Here is a 25,404-nt window from a genome sequence, read left to right on the forward strand (position 1 = left end):
AAGTGGGTAGAGTTCTTGCAGAGCTATACATTTGTGTTGAAGCATAGAAGTGAAAAATCCAACAGGGTTGCAGATGCACTAAGTAGGAGACAGTTGTTGCTTACAACAATGTAGGTTGAAGTAGTTGGGTTTGATGAACTCAAGAATTTGTACCCCGAGGATCCTAATTTTGTTGAAGCATGGAAAGCTTGTAAAGAACTTGTTGCTGTGGATAGAACCAATTGGTTAGACTATTTGATTTGAGATGGCATGTTGTTCAAGCATAGTCAATTGTGCATTCCAAGGAGTTCCATGAGGGAAATTTTGATTACAGAGAAACACAATGGAGGGATGGTAGGACATTTTGGTCAAGATAAGACCATTGCCATTCTTAGAGAACATTATTTTTGGCCTCAAATTTCACAAGATGTGAAGAAGTTTGTACAGAGTTTCCAAGTTTGTCAAGTTGCTAAGGGGTTAGTCACAATACTGGCCTATATCAGAAATTGCCTATTCCATCAAGGCCATGGGAGGACATAAGTATGGATTTTGTTCTTGGATTGCCAAGGACACAAAGGGGTAATGACTCAATATTCATGGTGGTTGATAGGTTCTCCAAAATGGCACATTTCATTCCATGCCACAAAACTCATGATGGTGTTCATATTGCAGACTTATTTTTCAAAGAGGTGGTAAGACTACATGGTCTTCCAAGGAGTATAGTTTTTGACAGAGGTACTAAATTTTTGGGGTATTTTTGGAGGACATTGTGGAAAAAGTTGAGAACAGACTTGAGATTCAGTTCCACGCATCACCCACAAATTGACGGCCAAACAGAAGTGGTAAATAGAAGTCTAGGCAATTTGTTGAGATGTTTAGTTGGGGATAAGCCCAAGGGATGGGATTTGATTCTACCATAGGCAGATTTTGCTTATAATAACTCTATAAATAGGAGTACTAGAAAATCACCATTCCAAATTGTATATGGGAGTATCCCAAGGACTGCACCAGAATTGAGGAAGATAGAACAAGGGGAGAGGACAAGTGCTGAAGCTGAGGAATTTTTTGAACATATCAAGTGTCTACATGAGGAGTTTCAAGCACACATTACCAAGATGAATCAAGAGTATAAAGCTAGGGCTGATCAAAGGAGAAGACATAAGGAATTCCAAGTAGTGGATCTAGTCATGGTGCACTTATGAAAAGAAAGATTTCCAGTCGGTACTTACAACAAGCTGAAAATGAAGAAATTTGGCCCCTGCAAAATTTTGAAGAAACATGACTCAGGAAATGCATATAAGGTGGAGCTACCAGATGATATTCACATTTCTCCTATTTTCAACATTGCAGATTTAATAGAGTATCATGATGATGGTGTAGATGACGAGCCAATGTTAGAGCCATGTCCAATTCCTGCTTCTAAGAAGGAGGAGATAGAAGACATTATAGATCATCGTGTGGGTAGGAGTACCAGAAATAGGCAGTATGAAGAGTATTTGGTCGAATGGAAAGGATGACTGATTGAGGACTCAACTTGGATTTCAGCAGCTAAGGTTTCCCATTTGGGATTTCCTCTACCATTCAAAAAGTGACAGGGTCACTTTTCAATCTACCCTGGGTGTCTGATGTAGGAGCATCCAGAGGTATAAGGGCAATCCTGTGTCACCCAAAAAAAAAGTACTTAGACTTAGTTTCTGTTTCATGTGTTTTCATTTTTGGATACCCATTTGGGCCAAATAAAAGTTCCAACTCTCACAGTTCCACTATCAGTGAGCTAGAAAATCTTGAAAAAATAGGAGCATGCAATTTGGCCATCATTTTGGTGACCTAGAAGGTGTGAATTGGCCAGATGAATGTAATTTTGATTTAGAGCATTCCAGAAAAAGAATCAGGTCAAAAGGCCCCACAGTTTAAAAGTTATTGCAGTTTTTCAGGTTTTGGAGACGTCCTAAGAATGCTTCAAAGTTAGGTTAGGGGCATTAAATGACCTCAAAAAGGGCCAAAAATGGGGGACAAGCAAAGCTGGTCCACAGGGCTATAGAGCGCTTCGAGAGCTTTTCAAAAATGTAAACAGTTCATCAATTGGAGCTATAGTTCAAAAGTTATGCCTCCTAAAATTTTGGTTACCATTTATGGATTCTTCTAGATTTGCACCGACTTCTAATGCAGCTTCTAGAACCTTCTATTTGGTCAGTGGATGCCTACTAGCACTTTCTAGAATGTACTCCTAGTCCATAACCATCTGGGGTCTATTTAAGGAGATTTATGGCATTGTAAAAGGCAGTTCGGAGTGGAGTTTGAGAGGAGGTACTGAAAGGAGAAATTATCTCCAAATTTATGCTATTGTAAGCCCTTAGGGCATGTTTCGAAGTTTATTTTCTTGTACTGTTTGTACTAGCTTATTTTTTTAGTTAATATAATTTTCCCTTTTTCTTTTGTGTCCATTTTGGTTCTTGGGTTGTGACCCCATCAAAGAGATATGTTGACTAGGAAAACCTTTGATTAGAGGGAAAACCCTGATGGGAATGATTCCCACAAGATGATGTACTAATATAAATATTCTTTGTTAGAGGATAGACCCTATTAGTAATCTATTACAACATTTAGTACAATGAGTCCCTGTTAGGAGACTTTCAATCCCTATTAGGAGATTCTAACCCTATCAGGAGTTGTGGTATAATGTATGTAAGAAGATCCCACTACCCAAACATGCAATTTCAACTACAAGAAGAGCTTACTACTCAAATAATTAATTTACTAGTATCTTCTTCTTTCCTCTATCCTTCCCTCTATCTTGTCAACCAAACCAATCACTATTAAACCATGTAGACCAAGTCAAGAACCTCATATCACTCAATAAAACCTCAGCAATGAAATTTCCTTTGCATTGCTCTGCTCAACTTTGCATTCCACACTCTCTATTGCTTTCCAAAAATTCACAATTTGCATTCATCCATATCATTCCATATTATTATAAAGGAAAATATCCTTCCTTTATAATAATTTCATAAAAAAATTCCCTAAGTTGGCTATCAGTCCTTGTAAATTAATTATTATAGGACCTTAGTAGGAACATGTTACACTAAGCGATAACCTTAATCTTCTACCTTACAACATGAATAACTTTCTGTACATGAAATATTATGACGAGCAAGCTTAGCCATGTCATCCTCAACATGTCTTCTTCATGTCCTCAACCTCAATGCTCAAGATATCAACTCTGCTAAGAGATATAACAAGTTTACTAGAACATGGCCTCTATAAACTCTATCTTAGTGCCAACATCACCAAAACTTACATAGCTTCTTCTAGACTTATCCTTTCTACTTCTAACATTAATTACATATATACCAGATACTACAGGGTATCTCTTATAACCGTAGGTGGTTATCATACACAACTAGCCATCCATACCAACTTGATCTTTCTAGTGTTCTTCTGTCAGATACCACATAAGACATCAAACATACAATGTTGACATCAATGACAAACTCATTCATGAATGTAACATATCATCAAACCAATCTCTCCAATCTTGCCAATCTTCCAACACATCCTCCTTCCATCACATCATCATTTAAGGTGTCACCAAGAGTTCAAGCAATAGAGGACCACTTGCTTCATCAACAATAGGTACTTTTAGGACTTAAGGAGAATTTAGCTATGGCACAAAATTGAATGAAACAACAAGCATACCAACATCGTAGTGAAAGAAATTTTGAAGTTGGGGACTAGGTCTTCTTGAGATTGCGGCCTTATATACAAATCTCAATGAAGCAACAAAAAAATAATAATAAGTTGTCTCCAAGATATTATGGACCATACCAAATCATGTAAAAGATTGGTAGTGTTTCCTACAAGCTTGAGTTATCACCAATAACAAAGATACATCCATTTTTTGATGTTTCTTGATTGAAGAAGGTAATTTGCCAAAATATTCCTATTCAAACAATACTACTTGAACTTGATGAAGAAGGAAAATTAATTTTGGAACTAGAGTGCATTCTTCAAAAAATAGATGAAGAAGTTGAGGAATAAAACCCTGACTTAGTATCTCATCCAATGGAAGAACTTACAAGTTGAAGAGGCCACATGGGAGGATGACTTCATTCAAAAGAATCCACAGTTAGTTAGAATTGAGAAAAATGTTTTTTTCAACAATGGTGGCATGCTACACCCTTAATATTGGTGTATATAGGGTTATGAATAGTCAATGTGTGGCTATCATAATCCTTAATTAAGTTATGTTATTATTATAATATTATTATTTAGGTAGGCAGGTCAGCCTAGGTGTTATGTAGGGTTGTCTCTATTCAACCTAACCATAATTAGGTATATATAGGAGGTTGTGAGTCTTATTTCAACATTAGATTGTGAAGTGTTTTCTCATTGGAGATATTTGTAGGTTGCCCCCTCTAGCTAGCCTATTACTCTCAATTATTATCAAGTATTTATAAAATATTTCATACTATTTCTTCTATTGTGCAAGTTATTTCATTACACATTTTTGTTCTAATATGTTCTCATGTACTAACTACTCCCCTACCATATGTTGTACCATGTCGGTGTTATCAAAGTAGGGCTAAGGGGAGTTGTACTCTTCCAAGGGATATTGATCACATTCAAAATTAGAAGTAACAATGTCTTGCTTTTTCTTGACCTAAAAAACACCAATTGTGATGGGCCAGACCCATGTCTTCTTGTATTTTCTTCTCATTGTATCATACAAAGAAGTGAGTTGAAATGTAATCTCTAGCAACATTAGCTTATTAGATGGATATCTTGGGAGCTTCATCAGATTTTTGAGAGTGCTAGCTACCCTAAAATATCTGACTATTTTAAACTAAATGTAGTAAGTTTCAATCTCTACAATCCTAGTAGTTTCTTCTACTAACATTCATTTGTCATAATCCCCTTCTGTGAACTTGATAATTGTGAAGATGAAGCCATAATTCACCACCTTGTATTCCACACTCTACCAATTGTGAAGATGAAGCCTTCTTCTTCACCAATTGTGGATATACCACACATGGCCAAGTATTTGTTTCTTGCATGTTTCCTCTTTTGTAGAGGCCACAATAATATGTGGTTCTAGCTACTAATAGATACACCATATATATGATGTCATATAGAATAATGGATCATATTTCATAGCTAAAAGTTTCTTATCCAAGTTGTCACATAGGATGGTATCCCAATCAATTTGGCATCTTTGATATCCCGATGGTTTCTGTAATGTGGACCATCCATGTTTGAAGGTTCTCTATTACAGGAAGTTGCATGACTCTTTTCAGAAGTATAGTTGTGTATCCAATGGCATTATTCATATACATCCTAGTTATGTCTATTTTTCCAACCCTATGACCCACTGGTGTTCTATCAATCATGGAGGATTGATTATTTCTCTAGTCTCTTTTCCATTCTCCCAATACTATATTTCTAATCCATGATAGAAAACCTATAAAAAATGATCTGCCCTATGGATATGGAATACATTGTCAATGTTCCTTGGTGGGAGCTCTAGGAGTATCTCTCCTATAACACTCTTGATGACCTTCCCTTTGGTCACATAGTTTTTGGCAAGATTCATTATGGGTTCTGAAGATTGGATGGGTGTTGGATGTAATGTTGTGTTAACCAAGCTAGACCAGATAAGTAGTAATATCATTGCAAATTTTTCTTTTAGTTTATTATAAATCATGAGAAAAGTGCTCCAGTCTATATAACCAAGTTTTATGTCTTTTATCTTAGCATGCCTATCTTGAAATCATGATTTCCTTGGTGAACCTTGGTAGTCAAATACAATGGGTTTTAGACCTATCTCTTTAGCCATTGAAGATGATGATGATGCCATTTTATCTACACAAGAAAAGAAAAATTAATTTAGAAAGATAAACTTTAACCTAAAACAATCCCTAATTTACTTTGACATTATTTAGAATCAAGAAAAATACAATCCAAACCACTAGCCCCCCCCCACCCCCAATGCCCTAAGATGCACCTTAGCACACCTATTTCACCTTTGAAGATGCACTAGTACAATAATTGGGTCCCTATTTAGATATGGCAGAGATAGTGCAACTTGGGATGTGTGGGGGTGTGGTTGAACAAGGAAGTGGAGAGAAAAATGAATTGAAGAAGGGAGGTCCAAGATCTTATATAGATCCTAGGCCCCTGATGTACACCTTCGAGGGTGCACATCTTCAAAGGTGCGCACTCTGCAGAGGTGTGTGTGTGACTTGTGCACTATGTGTATCTATGCTAGTGTTCTAGTGCACACTTAAGCACATGAGACTCAAGAAAAAATATTTATTTTCAATATTTTGGCTCTCCAAACTTCTAGAGTTAGAGACTAGGGATTGACCTAGAATCCTGGGGGAGTCTACAATGACCTAGACTCTAAACTAGGAGTCTAGTAGAAAAAATTTACTAGAAGGTACCCATTTGTAGGAGAAATGGATTGTCAATTGTGAGACCAAATTGAATAGCCCCAAGAAAAAGGGAAGAAATGAAAAATTCATTTCTTCATTAGCAAGCACTCTTCTGATATATGTCAAACAACAATTGAATTCTACATACTTCAAGTAGATTTCAAGTTCCTTGATAGTCAACAAGTTAGAATCTAAAATCTTCAATCTTAATGTGTGCAGACTGTATTTATTTCCTTTGATATTTCTAAGTGTAGTCTATCATGGCCTTTCAACAATTTAGAGACAAACTTTTTCTCCATTCGTCCATTCATCAAGAATCCTTGCAAAACTAGTTTACCAACCACTATTCAACCAAATGAGAGAATCTATTCTAAGATCTCTTGACGAGTTATCAATTTTACATTTTAATTCCTTAGTAATCTCTTTTGATTTTCTTCACAAAGCTTTCTTGTTTTCATGTTATTCTTCCTTGAAGAAATTTTTATAGATAGCCATTTTGGAATGCATATCCCTATTTATCTGATTAATTTTTAGGATCTTCTAGAATCTTTGAATTTAACACCATCCATAATTCTATTTCTTCTTTATCTTGACCATGCTTAGACTGCGTGCCAAGGCATTGGTGTTGTTTTTCTAGTTTCTTTCTTTACTATGATAACCCTTGTGTTCCTCTTTTATTAAACTTTTTGGGGAACTCTCATGCCTAACAATGATCTTAGTAGTTCTTTGAGAAGACCTTTTTGCTTGAACCAACAAGTTTGGATTAACCATTGCTACTGACAACCCTTATTTGAAAAATACCAAGATAGTCGATCTCGAAATTTGTAAAGTGTTGAGAGATATCAATCTACAATTCTAATTTCAAGACTTAAAGTCCTTTATAGCTACAAGTAACATTCATTTTTGCTTGGTACAAGAAACAAAATCATCGAAATGCTTTTACAAAGAAATACCTCTTCCCAAAAGTTAGAACCAAGAGGAGTGATCTATGGGATGTGCCAAGAAAGACTCTTGCTTGCACCTAACCCTTGGACTGACACAACTTTTAAAGCAAACATACAACTAAAATTAAACAAATTTGAAAAAAATAAAAGAACTTGTAGAAATAAGATGAATGACAAAGGTGACACTATAAAAAATAAAGAAACATGTGTATGTAAAAGTTATTCATAGAAAGAAGGTATCATTAATTATGAGGGTACAGTTACAGCTATTGCTAAAATAGAAGTAGTTAGAATAATTTTGGCATATGTAGCCAAAAATAAATTTAGAGCACAGTAGATGGATTTCCAATTAGCATTTCTTAATCAAGAACTCAAAGAAGAATTCGATCTTGAGCTTCTAAAGGTTTTCCTTTGACTCAAGAAGGAGAAATGGTTTTTAAGTTCAAGAAAGCATTGTATAGATTGAAACAAGCACTTAGAGAATGGTATGTAAGATTGGAAAAATATTTCACAAATTTGGGATTCTCTAAAGGTATTCTGGATAGTACTTTGTATTTGAAGGAAATTAAATATGGCTTACTAATTGCTAAAGTTTTGTGGACGATATAATCTTTAGAGGTGATGATGAAGCAAGTGAAGTATTTGCAGTAGAAATGAAGAAATAATTTGAGTTGGGTATGATTCATGAGAGGAAGTATATCTTGGGATTATAGATTATTCGAAACTATGATTGTATTTTCATATCACAAACTAATTATTTTAAATATTTGTTGAAAATATTTTGTTTAGGAAGTTGCAAACCTATTGGAACACCTATGGTAACTAGTCATAGGCTATCTAGCAAAGATAAAACACCTACCATTGAATAAGAAAAGTATAGGTATATGATTAAAGGATTGTAATATCTAACAGATACTAGACCAAATATAGATAATGCAATTGGTATTATTGTATGATAGTTAAAATTATTTTACCCTATGTTCATACACTAATATTGTTTGAGAAGGCCGTGTGATTGTAAAAAATAAATACAAGTGGTGGGGCATTATTTTTTGGGAGGAAGGTTGGTTTCTTGACAAAGCAATAAATACATGACTATATTTTACAAAGAGTACAAGAAGCAAATTATGTAGTACCAAAAAATAATTGCAATCATATCATTTACACGACACAAATGTTGGAGGACATTGGAATTGAGTTTACACAACCTATTATCATACATTATGATTACACAAGTATAGTGAGTATGTCTAAGAATCCTATTTTACATTGAAATAAAAATAATATATCTATTAATTATTACTTTTTAAGAGAGAAATTTGTAGAGAATTTTTTTTTAAATTGGAGTATATAAGTATAAAGGAGAAACTAATAGACATATTTAGGAAGCCCTTTCTAAAGGATATATTTGAGTACTTGAGAGGTATGCTTAGGGTCATGCCCTAGCCTAATTTTGAGTAGTTGATGTAGAGATTGCATTAGTCCCATGGTAATAGAGTGTATTATTCTATAACTAGATTGCATGTTTGATGCTTACTTTATGTAGGAGTATTTGTGTTTTCGTTGAGTCACGAATGACTCTTGGTAACTTGTATTTAATAGTGTCTTTGGACACTTGAGCTGATTATATATCTTATGTATTTGGATTGACATAATGATGTCTTTTTCATTTATGTCCATTGGGGGAGTAATACATGAAAATAATTCTTGTATAATATCAATGCAAGAGTGTAAAACATGATTGATTGATGTCGATGGGGAAGAATATCTATGAGGGAGATTAATGTTCCCATGAGAGAGATACTTAAAGGATTTGAAAAGGCTTAAAAGGATTTGAAAAGATGCTAATGGATGGGGGATATTAGAACCCTCTAGATGGATACTAACACCATCCTAAAATATATTAACAACACAATGGGCATTCATAGTCAACAAGAATATGGGAGAGGATGCAACATATATATTTGGTATTCATTGAACTTAGATGTCTTTCATATACATTTCCATCAATGCCAAACATGGATATTCTCATGGGGGAGTATCCTAACATTGTTGGATGAATAATATAGTGGTTGTATGTTGCCTTCATGATAGTTTTTATCTATTGATGTCAACACACATGTTATTCTGTGAGAATGGCAGAGAAAAAGACAATGATTGAGGTCATGCGGTTTGAGGATTTAAGTTGAGGTGATTTGTAGCTAACAAAATGTTCTATAGAGTGTCTACATATCATGGCTAAGAAAACATATATAATTGTGAAGACAGTAGATAGTTAGTTAATATTTATTTAAGACAACATTAAGGCAGATTTCATGTGTAGCGGTTGTTGATGTTGAGATTATATCAACTAATAGAGATAAAATATATCAAGGGAAGGTTGTCCAAAGGTAGAAGAAAAACTAAAGATGATGTGGTTAAGTGAGAAAAGTTAAAGGTTACTTGTGTGAAGCATTATGAAGATTATGAGTTGACAATTTGTTTGTAATTGTGAAATGAATTAATATTGCAATTTAAGGTGTAATGTAATAGATTAAGATAGACATATATTATTATTGTAAATTTAGAAATCCCAAAGGCTGAGTCAATAACTTAAATTCTAAAACTTGGAATAAAAAATATATTTTTTCCCATTGGCAGAGCATGGAATAGGGATTAAGTAATGAGAATGTGTAAGGCAAGTATGTGAAGTGTATGTGGGATCTAGTGAACTAAATATTGAATATATTTTGATCATAGAAGTATTTGGTGGAGTTGAGACACAATGATCTAAGAAAGAGACTGTATTTGACAAATAAGTTGTTATGGATAGCTATTTACCTATATTATTCTGAGAAGGATAGGACTAAGGCAAGTTGAACAATGGTTTGATGGTCTTTTCTTGAATTTGTTTGGATTATGGGTCATTTTCTCCTTCACAAATTCTAATAGGGTTAGAACAACTCCTAATTATGTTAAAATCTCCTAAAAAATATTCATAGTCTCCTAATAGGGATTGATATGTACAAAATGTATTTAATTGATTCCTATAAGGGTTCAGCCTCTTACAAGGAACCTATATATTTGTACATAATTTTGTGGGTATCATCCTTACCAAGGTTTCCCCTCTGATCAAGAGTTTCCCTAGTTAACAAATTGTGTACTATTGTGTATTCTAATATTTCTATAGTTGTTGCATCTACTATTTACACATTTTTGATTTAATAATGATATTAAGAGTTGTTTTAATATAATATTTGATTCACCTCAACACACACACAAAAAAGTGGAGAGAGATAGAGAGAAAAAAAGAGTTTATTATAGATAGAAGACAAAGTAGCAAAGGGATTTAATAAGATTGAGGGAGAAACATTAAATAGGTCTGGTTATCTTGTACAAATACTTAATCAACATTCCACAACATTTGTAAAGTCTTTTATAGGACTAGTTAAGTTCGTGTGTCAACTTTTATCATATACTCTAACAACTTGAATGCCTAGACGGGAAAGATAAAATATCTTAGCCAAGTGGTCTTAATAGGGTACTGATACAATTAATATTGTATAAATCACTACTCACAAGGTGAGTTTCCAAGGAGGAATCACTATTTTATGCCAGATAAAAAAAGCCTTTTTGCCTACAGTAAAAAAGTTGTGGGTGCCATCTCCACCCTAGTTTTTCCCTATAACCATGATTTTTCTATGATACCAAATCCTTGTGTTATGTTTGTATTTCCTTATTTCATGTTTTTTTATTTTTTTTTATGCATTAAAATATTTTATGGTTAACGATTATGGATATGGTTATATCTATTAGTTATCGGATTAATGTTGGAATTAACTATCAATTAAAACATAGATAAAAATAAAAATATTTCTTAAGTACTAATTCACCCTCCCCCACACCCCAGTACTTAACCTTTACTACATATAGTTAACAATACTATTGTGATTTTTTCACTCTAATCGTAATTTAAGCAGTACTATTTGGAGCACTCATTATGATGTAGCCTAAACCCCTTTCAAAATAATACTCAAAAAATAATACCACTACAAAAAATTTCAAAACACTAGATTCTTCATTAAACTTCTCCAACTCTATTCTACCTTACAATGAAATAAAATGCCTACTTACTACAATTCTGAAAATTACCATATTTGGTAGATTTTTGGATAAACATAGAATTTTCCATTTTTCATAATTTCCAAAATCCATCCTATAAATCTTGTTTTTTCCCAAGAAAATCACCCAACTAAAGCAAGATGAATTGCTAACTAATCTAGGAAATTAAGAGTATGATTTCAGATTTATTAAAAAAACAACTTTCCAAAAAATTGGAAAAAAAACACAAAAACTTAATTTTAGAGGTCAAGATGAAATTTTAGGCTCATAGAAAAATGTCAAAAATGGCAACCTATCAAGCCAAGCTCAATTGGAAATCCAAATAACTCCTCCTCATGTGACTTCCTATAAAATTTCAGCCAAAACTGATATCCGAGTCAAAAGTTATGACTCCCAAAAGTTGATACATCATTCTCCCCTTCTTGAAAGTGACTATCTACGAATTGCTACAATTTTATTGGATCCAACTACATTAATACCCACTTAGATAACCATGTACTCTTTGTTTCATGTAACCTATCCCACTATATGAGATATCTGTTATGATGACCATGCCTTTTGGAGGTAGTCTTCTTGTTAGGAATTTTGTCAATCTTTTCCTTCTTCTTATTGGGTAGCTGGTGTTACCAATCTACTCCTTGGCCCTCATAAATATTGGGAAAATCTTAATGGAATGTACATAAATCAAAAACATTAAAATAGGGGAAATGTCAAGATTTTCTGGTAAGCTAACCTCATAAGCATTATCATTAATCTTTTTTATTATTTTGCAAGGCCCAATCTTTCTATACTTCAATTTATGATAGGTTCCTATAGGAAACCATCAAAACCTGAAGTAAACCATCACCAAGTCACCAAAATCAAATATTTATTGTTTTCAAGTAGCATCTGTAAAAATATTGTACTTAAAATTACTATCCTTCAACTTTTGTCTGACATCTTGTTGGAGCAGGTGAATGTGTTCAACAAAAGCAACTCCACCACCGCTAATTTTGTCTCCCAAGAGAAGTGACACAAGATCTAGAACACCTTGAGGGTTTCAACCATAGACAATTTGAAATGGAGATTTTCTAGTGGATCTATTAACAAAACTATTATAGGAAAATTCTACCTTGGGTAATGCTAAGTCCTACTACTTAGGCTTCTCCCCCATAATGCAGCGTAACGGATTTCCCAAACTTTGATTGACTATCTCTATTTGTCCATCCATTTAAAGATGATAAGCACTACTAAACTATAACTGTGTTCCTAATTTCCTCTAGAGAGTCCTCCAAAAATGGCTCAAAAACTTAGTTTCTCTATTAGAGGTAATGGTCTTTAGAAGGCCATGTAAATGAACAACTTCTAAGAAGAAATGTTTTGGTACACTAGTTGCATTGTTGGTTTTTTTACAAGCGATAAAGTGGACAATTTTCTAAAATCAATCAAAAACCACAAAATTAGAATGATTACCTACTGAGTGTGTGGGAGACCCAATACAAAATCCATACTAACATTAGTCCATGGTTTGGTGGGTACTGGTAAAGGCATGTATAACACTATATTCTGTGAATGTCCTTTAGCCAATTGATAGATTTTGCACCTTGCCACATATTTAGTGATGTCCCTCTTTATCTTGGGCCAATAATACTTATCTTGAACAAAGTGTTATTTTTTTTCCTTTACAAAGTGTCTAGCTAGTCCACCACTGTGAAATTCCCTAATAATGTTTTCCTGCATGGATCCACCTGGTATACATAGTTGTTTACCCCTAAAGAGGTAACCATCCTGCATAAACTAGTCACCTTTCACATGATCCAACTTACTAGAAGAAGAACCCTTTAGTTGTTCTACAATTTAATAAAAATCATTATCAATTTGATACATGTTCTTAATAGCATCAAAACCAGTGACCTCAGTTTCCATTGTGATCAATAGTGTAGCATACCTCCTCAAGTCATTAGCAACCATTTGTTTTTTTCCAGATTTATGCTTCAAGGAAAAAGTGTATCCCTGTAAGAAAGATACCCACTTGACATGTTGACTATTTCAACTTATTTTGTGTTTTTAGATATTTTAGAGCAATATGATAAGTAAACAACACAAACTCATGCGGGACTAGATAGTGCCTCCAATATCTTAATGCTTCAATAATTGCATAAAAATCTAGATCATAGGTAGAATAATTTTTTCTTGCTTCATTCAATTTCTTGCCAAAGAAGGCCATGAGCTTACCTACTTGGCTAAGAACAAAACCTATCCCAACATGTGAAGCATCACACTCTACATTGAAAACTTTGTCAAAACTTGGAAGTGTCAATATAGGAGCTTCAATTACCTTTTTTTTCAAGAATTTAAAACTCTCTTTAGCATCTGGTGTCGATGTGAACTCCCTTCCTCTAGTACAGTTTGTTGGGTGGTACAATACTACTAAAATATAGATAAACTTTATGTCGAAAGATGCCAATCCATGAAAACTTTATACTGCTATTATACTCAAAGGACTAGGCCATTCTAGGATTCTTGAAGTACTTAGCCCCCACTAATTCATCTATCACGTCCTCTATCCAAGGAATAGGAAACTAGTACTTAATGGTAATCTTATTGATTGCTCTGCTATTAGTGAACATCTTCCATGTACCATCCTTCTTTGGAGTCAACAATGTGGGTACCACACATGGACTCATGCTTTCCCTAACTAGACCCTTTTGCATCATTTCTATCACTTGTTTATTCAACTCTACATGTTTTGTTGGATTCAATCGATAGGATTCTTGATTCGAAAAAGTTAATCCTAGAACAAGATCAAGATGATGCTAAATATCTCTTTTGGGTGGGAGACCATCAGGTAGTTCCTCAGAAGCAACATCAACAAACTCCTCTAGCACCTTCATTTCCTTGGGTCGCACAAGTTTTTCTTATTCTTCTCCTCTTTTTAGTACTAGTGCATAAAAACAACCTATTACTTTCATTTCTTTGGCAACTTCTATTGCAAATAACATGGTTTCATTCTTCTTTTCATCCTTAATAGGCAACAAAACCACTTTAGAGCTATCCTTCCAAAATGTGTAAGTATTTTTCTCTCCATCATGAATGAGCTTTCTATCATGCTGCCATGGTCTTCCCAACAACATATGACAAGCATCCATAGGGATAACATCATGCCATATCTCATCCTTGTAAAAATTTCCTATGGTAAATCTGACTAAGCATCTTTTATCAATTGTTACTTCATTTCCTTTCTTGAACAATGCAATATGATAAGGGTCAAGGTGCTTTTGAGATTATAAATTTAATTTCTATACCATTTCTCTAGATACAATATTCTCACAACTACCACCATCAATAATAACTTGACATACCTTTCCACCAAAAGTGCATCTAGTTCTGAAAATGTTGGTCTAGAGCCAAAAATCATTGGAGTTCTTTGCAAGAACTTCATCCTTTTCTAGGATAATCATTGACCTCCTCATCATGAGGGTTTCTCCCACATGTGTGAGACTTCTTGCTCCTCCTCTTCTTGTTGAGCCAGGTTCACTCTAAGCTATCTTCATTTATTTGTTTCTAATAAGTTATAATTTGAGAATTCAAAGGCTCTATGTCCTTCTTCTCCACATTTGAAATGGGTAAAGGGCCTCCATTGGGTTTCCCATCCTCTTTTGCTACCATAACCTTGTACTCACTGAAATCCCCTTCCTATTTCTTGTTTTGTGGGATCTTGTCTAGAGTCTATATTGCTTTCAATGCCTTGGGAGGATTCTCCTTGGTGGTAGTTAGAACCTCCACAAAACGGTGTTGAGGAATCCCTTCTTCCTCCTCTATTCCTTTGATTGTACTATCGATTATGCTTTTCTTTAGCCTTTAGAGATAATTGGTATGCTTCCTCCATATTGTTAATACAATGCATGCTTAGTTCATCTTGGATAGAGAATTTAAGGCCATTCATATATCTAGAAGACATCTACTCATCATCTTCTTAATGCTCTTGTCATGGATAAATTATAAAATTCATTTTTGTACTCTTGTATAGAAGAGAAATTTTGCATAAAATTTTGGAACTTATAAAACATGGTTTGTGAGTAGTCTAATGGTAAGAGCTTTTCATGAAGGTTCTTCTCCATCTTCCTCCATGTTTTGATCTTTTCCTTTTGTTTTCTAGTTCATTCCTTCTGGAGGTGTTCCCACCATATCATTGCATGTACCTTTAATTTTGTGTAGCTAAACTTCATCTACTTTCCCTCTACCATAGGCTTCCATTAAAAAAATTTACCATCTTATTTAGCCAGTCTATCAATTCTTCCGGCTTAAGACTACTAGCATAGTCTGAGACTTCGATCTTGATCCCTTCATTTTTCACTTCTAAAGCCCAAAGCACTCTATCTTCATAGCTCAACTCTTCCAACGGTTCTTCTCCATTTTCTTCATTTTGATTAACACCTCTTCAATTTCCCTCTTCATTTAATTTGTCCTCTCCTTGTGCTACTAGTATTCCTTGATTATCCATTCTCTCATTCAACCATTCAATGTGCCTCTGCATATCCAACATATATTTTTGCATTAGAGTGAAACCTCCTCTTCCTCTTCCTCTTCCTCTCCAAGCCATCTTCCCACTCTAATACCAAATGATGTAGCCCAAACCCCTTTCAAAATAATACTTAGAAATTAATAACACAAAAAAAAATTTCAAAACACTAGATTCTTCATTTAACTTCTCCAACTCAATTCTACCTTACAATGAAAGAAAATGCCTACTTATTACAATTCTGAAAATTACCATATTTGGAATTTTTTTAGAGAAAATAGAATTTTTTTATTTCTAGTAATTTTCAAAATCCATCCTATGAATCCCAATTTTTCTAAAGAAAAACCCCCAAGTAAGGAAAGATGAATTTCCAACTAATCTACGAAATCAAGAGTATGATTTTAGATTTATTAAAATAAATAACTTTCTAAAAAACTAGAAAAAAACACAAAACCTTAATTTTGGAGGTCAAGATGAAATTTTAGGCTCCCAGAAAAATCTCAAAACAGCCACCTATCAAGTTGAGCTCTATCAGAAATCCAAATAACTCTTCATGTGATTGCCTATAAAATTTCATGTAAAACCCATATCCGAGTCAAAACTTATGTCTGCCAGAAGTTGATACATCACATTAAGATTGATGCACATATAGAACATCATCATTACAAATCAAAAATTTTAGGTATAATATCATATTAGTCATCCACATTACTCTAAATATCAATATGATCTAGTGATGCAAATGTTGATGATTTAAAGATGTATGTTTGAAGCCTTCTTAAACCTTCATGTTCTATCTTTTGCAGAGGACCTCTCTCGTAGTAGGTTTTCTCATTTTGTCTTATTGCATATAATGAGACATTATAATGTACTTGTAAATGGACACCTAACATAAAATTTATTTTGAGATCCATGTAATTTTCTACCTCAACATTCATATAACTATGTTACACTGAAGGGTTGCATTGGAATAAATGGTAATTTACATATTTACTCATTATCCAAGTTTACTTGAGTGCACTCATTAATAAGGTAGACATATATTGTTGGGAACTACTTGGACCCTAAGATATCTAAGAGGATATTTTTTATTACTCTTAGAACTCCACTAGTGCCAAGTTCATAAACTTATTTCAACCTTTTCATTTCCTTATATTTTGTCTTTCATATTTGAGAATAGACTTTGTATCTTTATACTCACCTCAATTACACATATCTATTGTGTCTATTACCTCTATCAAAATCATGTATCACTCCACTAAATTTGAGGAGGATTCTAAAGAAGGATTATTTAAAGAATCATTTTTCCCACACATGTCAATATATATTTATTTTGAATAAATAAAGAAATATAATTTTAAATAAATTAGATTGACTACTAACATTCATGGATAATTTGGGTCATGTTTGGATAAGTTTTAAATATAATCTAATATTGTGATGATTATCTCGTCTAAGGAAGATCCATTTTGGTAATTTATCATATCAATCTCTCTAACATCAGTAAGGAAGTGTTAAAATTTGTAAATTATTTTCTAATTTTTGGCTTATTCCCCTCTCACCATTGATTCTGGAGAAAAATAGTAGGAGTTGTAGGTAAAAATGATAAAAATGATAAATCACTAACTAAGAGGGGCCACTCCATAACAAAATTCATGAGACAATTACTAAATGGTGATTACAAATACAGTTTTTTTTTCCTAGATATTTCCAAACCTTCTTAGAAATTTACTATTAAAAAGAACATTTTAAGTTATTTCCTATTCTAAAGAAAATAAAATGTAAACAAAGGCATTAATATTCAAAATCATATTTATTTTTTTGGTTAATATTTTTTTCCTATAGGAGGAGCCATAAATAACGCATGCCTTTAGTGAGAAGGAAAATTGATTCTCCTCCTACTCCTTATGTTGTATTTCATGCTTCTTCATGGATCCTCACCTCAAGAACCCAGAACATGTGTCATGGGTCTCTCTTCTAAATTATTTTCTAGATCACCCTATGATGGTTGCTCTTGACCCCCAAGTTTCTCTTGTGCTTTTTCCTCTTGATGTTGTTTCACTCTCCCTTGTATTTGAGGATTATGGCTCTCAATTGGTTGTGAACTCTTCTAGGGATAACCCCTTCTTGACTCTACATGGAGATGATGATAGTTCTATTAATCTCTCTTATTTGAATCATCAATTTGTGCATAACATACTTTGTTACTCTACTTCACTTATTCATAAGTGAAGCTTCCGTACAACTTGTTTAAATTTTTATAAGGTGTGGATCCCAAGTGAACTTTTGGTCAACATAGGTGTTGCTCTAGAACTATCCATGGTGGAAAAAATATTTTCCTATATAAAATTTACTAAATAAAAAAATGTATTGACTTAAACTACTAGGGTCATAAAGCATAGTGTTAAAATTAATGTTTTGATAATATGAAATGTTCTAAATTTTTTTCCTAAATAGAGAGGACCACCTTTTGTGCTTACTAATGGTCCCTAGTTGGATGACACTAGAAACATGAATATTATTTCTATATACAAGTGAAACCTTGGTTTCAAGTGTCTTTTTGATTTAGAAGTCTTGAAACCTACATGGATCTACCTTCTAGGCCTTCTATTAGAATTTGGAATATCAAGGTTTTTAGAGGCATATCAAACTATTTAGTCTCTCCTATTTTGGTGGATAGGATTGTCTAGAACATTTTTTGACTCCTTTTTACTTGGATTTGTATTAGTGTTGTGGTCAACACTATATTCCCAACCTATAATACATTAGAATCAACAAATAAGGCATGTCTTGAAGCCATGTATTATAAAAGTGAGAATTTGTTCTATCTAATTCCTAGGAACGAAGCCTTCTCCTCAACACTTGTGTTTGGTTTATGAACTCTTTGTTTGTCTCTACTATCTCTGACTTTATAGAAAATGCTACCCTCGCTTCCATTCCTAAGGTTCAACTTCTCAGTGGTGGTGTTCCATTTTTAGAGAGGCTCCCTATTAAAGTTATTGTCTCCTTTATGCACAAAGATGAATCAAACATGGCTATTGTCCATATTTATCTTTAAAAGCATATTTTGGCTCTTTGGGAAGGTTTCCTATCTTTGTTTTCCATGGCACATAGATCAGCCCCTAAGTTTGGCTCTATTTTAGAAGAAAAATATATTATTTGCCCCTTTGTCTTCCCCCTCCCTTATCTCTTGGAAAGACCTGAAGACCTAAAAACTCTCCTCTAAGTTTCACGATCTTCTCCTACTATGCATAATTTGTCTATCCCTTCTTATAGTGAGCTTTATAGGAGCATTATTGATGAAAGAAAAGTCTAGAAAAAACTAGATCTTGTGAATTGTAATAAAAAGGATTAGTTTTATGGTAAAGATGAAAACGAGATGGGAGATGATTTATAATTAGATTATAGTAACAATACAACATTCGAAAGATTTACAAATAATAGTAAAAAAGACAAAATACGGACCTCTAGGTTGGTTGGTGTAAGGTCTTCACTTTAGGACATAGTTGTATTTAGACTTAAATTTTACTTAGTCTTTTTATTGTAGGAAATGACTTAATGTAATTTGAGAGGTCTTAAAAACCATACTAAAGAGAATTTTCTCATGGCTTCTATTAAGGAAATAAAATTTTTAAATGTGTTACGATACATGAAACATAATATAATACTTAACAGTTTATGAAGACTGCTCTTGATATCTTGGGGAATGCTCTTTGGGAGGTCTTTGTATTTTTGAATTTATTGCGAAAAACAAATTATCTTAGAAAAATAATTAATCATAAAGATAAAATATATTCCAATAATGCATCTAATATTTACGCAACTATTTTGATTTTGATTATTTTTAATTTATTATAAAATATAAATTAATGTTTTTTTCTATAATTGTTATTTAATAGTATCTCTATAGAGAAGAAAATATAGATATATTAATGAACAATTTTGTATTCAATTTGAATTATTTATACCAAATTTATTACTCTCTTTTAACTTAACACAAATCTTTAAAAAAATTCTAAATCAAGATGTTGAATATAAACAAATATTACATTGAGAAGAAACACTTAAATAATTTAATAATAGATTACACTTAAAACACATTATTTAAGATAATCAATGTTATTAAATTATTGCATACAATTTAATTTTCAATAGTTATATCCCTAATTTGGCCGACTCTAAAGAATAATAAAAGGAGAATCATCCACAACCCAATATAAAAAGAAGACGTGATAAGTAAAATTGACATGCAATCCACCTAGTTTCTACCTTTTTGCAGAATAGTTACTCCTCTCTGGAGGATGAGGATGGTATGGAAGAGTTCTCATGAACTTCCTCTCTTGGAATGTTTGAGGTCTTACAGACCTCCCCAGAAACTACTATGTCCGGGATACCCATCATAGACTTAGAAATTTAGATTTTCTTTGCTTGCAAGAAGTTAATATTTCTGGTTTCATGCTTTCTATTGCATGCCATGTCATTTGGCAGGATAGCGTCATGTTTTCTTCTCAGCATGGAGCTAGACGAGGTGGTGTAGTTACTCTTCTGTCACCTCGCCTTCATTCTTCTATTATCTCGCACGGTTCTGACCCCACCCACCATATTATTTGGCTTTTTCTTTCCATTAACAATCATTCTTTTGGAGTCATTAATGTTTATGCTTCCAATGATGCTATGGAAAGGGCACAAATGTGGGTTTTGCTTGCTGACAACTTGCCGCCAACTACTTGGGTCCTATGTGGGGACTTCAATATGGTTGAAGTGGCCTCTGACAAAGATGGCATTCTGCTTTTCCATTGGAAAGCTAGGGAAAGAGAAGCCTGGTTTTACATGCGTCATAAATTGGGCCTTTTTGATCCCAATACTAGCTGCCGTCATGATAGTGGGGCCTAGATCACTTGGTCCAATTTTTGAGCCGGTCATGACTGCATATTGAAATGTCTTGATCGTGCTATGATCTTGGCACAATATTTTTTTTCCTTTTCTAAAGATTGTGATCTACCTGTCATTCCCTTGATAGATGTGATGTTTTCAGACCACTATCCCATCTATTTTGGAATTTTTTGGCAAACAACTGTCCCCAAAGTGGCCAAGTCTCAATTCTACCTCAACATGTCTGTGTTGTTGCATGCTTCCACCATTTCCCACATACAACATGTCTGAAACTTAGAACCACGTCCACATTCCCATCGAGGTTGGATTCAATGGTGGAATGATGCCATTACCAGAATGGCTCAAGTTTTGTGCATCTAGGGGTGTTAGCTGGCAATTTTTAGAAAATGGTCTTATGAAGCCAACACCCTTGCCCTCAAAAAAGCCTCTGAAGCTCTCACCTTCAACCCCTTTGATGTGGATCTTCAAATTCAGCTTGCCAAGCTTCACCATGAAAAGCAAATTGCTGATAACTATGTTGCCTGAGGAGCTCAAATCAAAGCCCGTCTCCACTGGTTGGAGGTTGGCGACAAAGCCTCGAAGGAGTTCTTCCAGGCTCTCCGAGCCTGTCATACCAATGTTGGGATTAAAAAGATATAATAGGGAACTGGTGTTCTTTCTAGTCTACCTAACATCTTGCAAGCTTTTATTCTTCACTATGAGAACATATTTGCTTCGCAAGGCCATTCGATTGCTCAGGAGGAGGCTCTCAGAAAGCGTATTACTATTACTCCAAACCGCCTCACAATTGAGAAATGCACTTTCTGTGAGCAACTTCTTTCCTTCTAAGACCTTAAAGAGGCAGTTTACTCCATGGCAGATGACAAATCCCCTGGGTGTGATGGATTTCCCTATGAATTTTACAAACATCTTTGGGAGAAAATTGGTCCTGATCTGCACAAAGTCTATCTTGAAGCATACCATTCTAAAAGCTTAGGAGCAATCATAAATAAAGGCAATATTAAATTCATACCTAAAGCTAGTGATCAAATCTAGGTATATTCTTGACAACATCATTACTGTCTGGGAAGGTAAGGAATGGGCTCGTAAGTCCAAGCAGTAGGCTATCTTTTTCAAGATAGATTTTGCTAAAGCCTATGATCGCATTGAATGGCCTTTCATTTTGGCTATGCTTCAGGCTCTGGGTTTTGGTCCCAATTTTCTTCAGTCCCTTGAGATGCTCTTTGGTGATGCTAATGCTTGCATCACCATCAATAATTCACAATCTAAAGCTTTTGGACTTTTTTCTTTCCATCAGACAAGGTTGTCCACTAGCTCCAACACTTTATGTCCTTGTTGTTGAAGGTTTTGGTTATTTACTTGCTCACTCTGTGTCTTCAATACTGGTCCATGGCATTTCCTTGCTTGATTCTTCCTCCCAGTTAATCAATGGGAATTTTTCTGATGATTCTTTTCTTACTCTTCTTGAAGATGAAGAAAACATCAAAAATGCTTTAATGTGTCTGGACACTTTTTGTCAAGCATCTGGCTCTGCCATTCAATGGCATAAAATGCTCTGCTACCGATAGTCTTTTTTGCCAGCTCCACCTTGGTTCAGAAAATTCCAATGGAAATGGGTTACTCATTGAGAAATCTTTCACTTTCTTGGCATTCCCTTTGCTTTCCAGGCTTCCCTTTTGGAACTTTGGAATGCTATGCTTACAAAGATTAACAAAAAGCTTGATTATTGGATCACTAAGCCGCTTTCTCTTGCTGGTAAATTCTAGATTTGTTCTAAGATTTTGGCTACCACCCATGTATATTATTCTTCTTGTTGGGATCTCTCTAAATCTTCCTATCTCAAATTAGAATGTTTTCTTAGAGATTTTCTTTGGGCCTCTGGTTCTAACCATCATGGTTTTCACAGAGTTGCTTGGAATTTTTGTTGTCTCCCAAGGGAATCTGGGGGTCTCGGCCTGCTTTCAACTTAGAAGCAGGGCCTTGCCCCTCTATGCTAAATGGATTATCAGAGCTATTTTTGGTGATGAAGCCTAGAAAATTCTTGATAGGCAATGCATCTCTTTAGGCTTCCCTACTAATAGACTGACGTGGAAGCGGATTGGTTTTCAGACCCTTCTCACTATGCGTGAACCAGTGGTCATACAGGGCTCTTTTGTTATTAAGAGCATCTGGAAAGCCTGGGAAGCTATCAAACCTTGGCTTCATTGGGCTAGTGATGAGTTTTGCAATGGGCTATCCTTAAATCAACATAACATTTGGTGGTCTCCCCTGTTTGCCTTCTAGGGTACTCCTCTTGCCAAGACTCAAGGTGCCAGTGCTCTGCGTTTCTTTAAACGTGGCATCTGCACTACCAAGGACATTTTTTCAAGAGTCACCATGAATTTCAGGTCATGGGAGGATATGCAAGTTCAATAGTGCCTTGTTCATGTCGATCGCCAGACTTATGACCTTCTGTTGTCTTCCATCCCTGTGCACTTACTTGATAAAGTGGGGATTCAGTCTATTCATCCTTGGTGGTATGATTAGAAGTGGTTTCCTACCACTCCATTTACCAATTATAAGCCCAATATGGGATACATATGGCTTTTGCCCCACCTTTCGATGGTGGACACACTTAATCAATGGTGGCATTTGCACTCTTCGCTTTCTCAATGGAGAAAACAGTTCGACACCATTTGGAGTGCCATTATAGAACCTAAGATTGCACACTTTTCTTGGTGCCTTGCCTTCCAAGGTCTTCCCCTGGGGCCTCGGCTCAAGCACATTGGGGTTCTTGATCCTAGATGCCCCTTCTATGGCCAACCTGAGTCCTTTTTGCATATTTTTTGTTTTTGCAACAGTGCTCAGAATTATTGGCACTAGATTCATGATTTTTTCAAGCCTTTTAGGCCCAAACCTTTTTCATGGCACATGATCCTGCTAGGTGATTCCCCCAGATTTCCTTAGAAGTTCTCCCAGATTTGGCATACTTTCAGGATGGAAATTTTGTTTTCTCTATGGAAAGATAGGAATGCAGTTTTATTCACTCACAGTTTTTTGGATGTTAACATTGCTATGTACACTAAGGCATGAATTTGTAACAATGTCATTATGAAGATATAGGTGCAAGCTAATAAAGTTTCCCTAGAGGTTGCACACTTATAGGAATTGTTAAATTATTGGGGCAATGCTCCTTGCACCATTGCCAGAGTGCCTCCGGATGCCTCGGTCGATGCCTCCTTGTCTCGCAGTTGTCATTCTCGACGCCAGTCCTCTGGCCGCCATTCACACACGCCGTGCTTCCAGGGTCCCCACCACGACTCTCCTAGTGGTAGTCATGATAGTTGGAGGTACCACTCCACTTCCCCACCACATGGTGGTTCTGGTTGGTCCTCGGCTCCCCCCCTAGGTAGGCTTCTGGCCAGTCTCTGGCTCCTCCCCTTGGATGGGTGCACTCTGGCAAGTTTCCTCGGCTGGCCTTGGAAATTTCTCCTCAGCGGCCAGACAAGAAGGATGCAGAGACTATGACTACCCCAGACCCTGCTGATGCTACTGACAGCTAGAATGTTCCCAGTCCACCTCACAATCCCACCGATGCGTGGGGATTTCTTGATAAAGATGATCCTCCTCCCTCTGTTGGTACTGCATTGGCAGCTTAAAAATGTTTTTCTTTTTCTAAATAGTTTATAGTTTCTAGTTGAGGCCATGTTGTTTATTCCAGCTTTGGTCGTTTGAACTCATTCACAGGGTGATCTTGTATACCCCGGCCCCTTTTTGTGAATTGTAATCTTAGTAAATTTTATTAATTGAAAAGGACTATTCATCAAAAAAATTGACATGCAAGTCTATTAGAATTCTATTTTGTATAGAAAATATGCAATAAAAATAGTAAACCTTTCTCTAATGTGAAAAATCCAAATAAAAAGAAAAACATTTCTTAACAATAGCCTCTTGCTATAGAAACATAGAAAACTAAACACAGACACCCTCCTTAAACGTCGTCCTTTAGTTTGGAACCAGATGAGTCAGAAATGGATGAAGCCAGCCTTACTAAGTTCTTGTTATAAGAAAACCATGAATCTCTAGAGACAAGCGTAATCCTTAAGCAATCCAAGAGGTGTTTGCATCCAACCAAATTGAGAGTGCTATTACTAGGCCATGGAGTTTGGGACTTCATAGGGGAAATATGAAAACATCAATGGTAGAGAAAGTCCTCCAATATGGTCTTCTTTTGTGTTACTTCCATTGCTTTCTCAAGAACCACCATTGGTAGTTGCTTCTCAAGTTTCATCACATCCATTAAAAAGGCGAAGAGCACAGGATTCTTACTGCGTTCATAGAAAATAGGATGGCTAGAACTTACCATAGCAGAGGTATCATCCCATCCATTGTAAACTAGCAAAAGGGTGCTACTGATGTCAATACCATTTTCATGTCTATTGAAACCCATAACGAAAATGTTGAGAAATTCAAGCAAAAAAGCCACATCTACAAAGCACATCTGAGCAAATTTCTTTAGAGGGATATGAGATAAATCTGTCATATTTATCAATCACTTTCTTCCATCCACATACCT

General features: G+C 34.9%; 1 pseudogene; it reads left to right on the forward strand.

Moving 5' to 3' along the window:
• Positions 1-24,391, forward strand: part of LOC149546470 (polyadenylate-binding protein 2-like) — a 52,927-nt pseudogene extending 28,536 nt beyond the window's left edge.
• Positions 24,392-25,404: the final 1,013 nt, after the last annotated feature.

This window comes from Cupressus sempervirens, chromosome 7, assembly GCF_028749045.1.
Source record: "Cupressus sempervirens isolate cs-2001-9-10 chromosome 7, ASM2874904v1, whole genome shotgun sequence".
NCBI classification, from domain to species: Eukaryota; Viridiplantae; Streptophyta; class Pinopsida; order Cupressales; family Cupressaceae; genus Cupressus; species Cupressus sempervirens.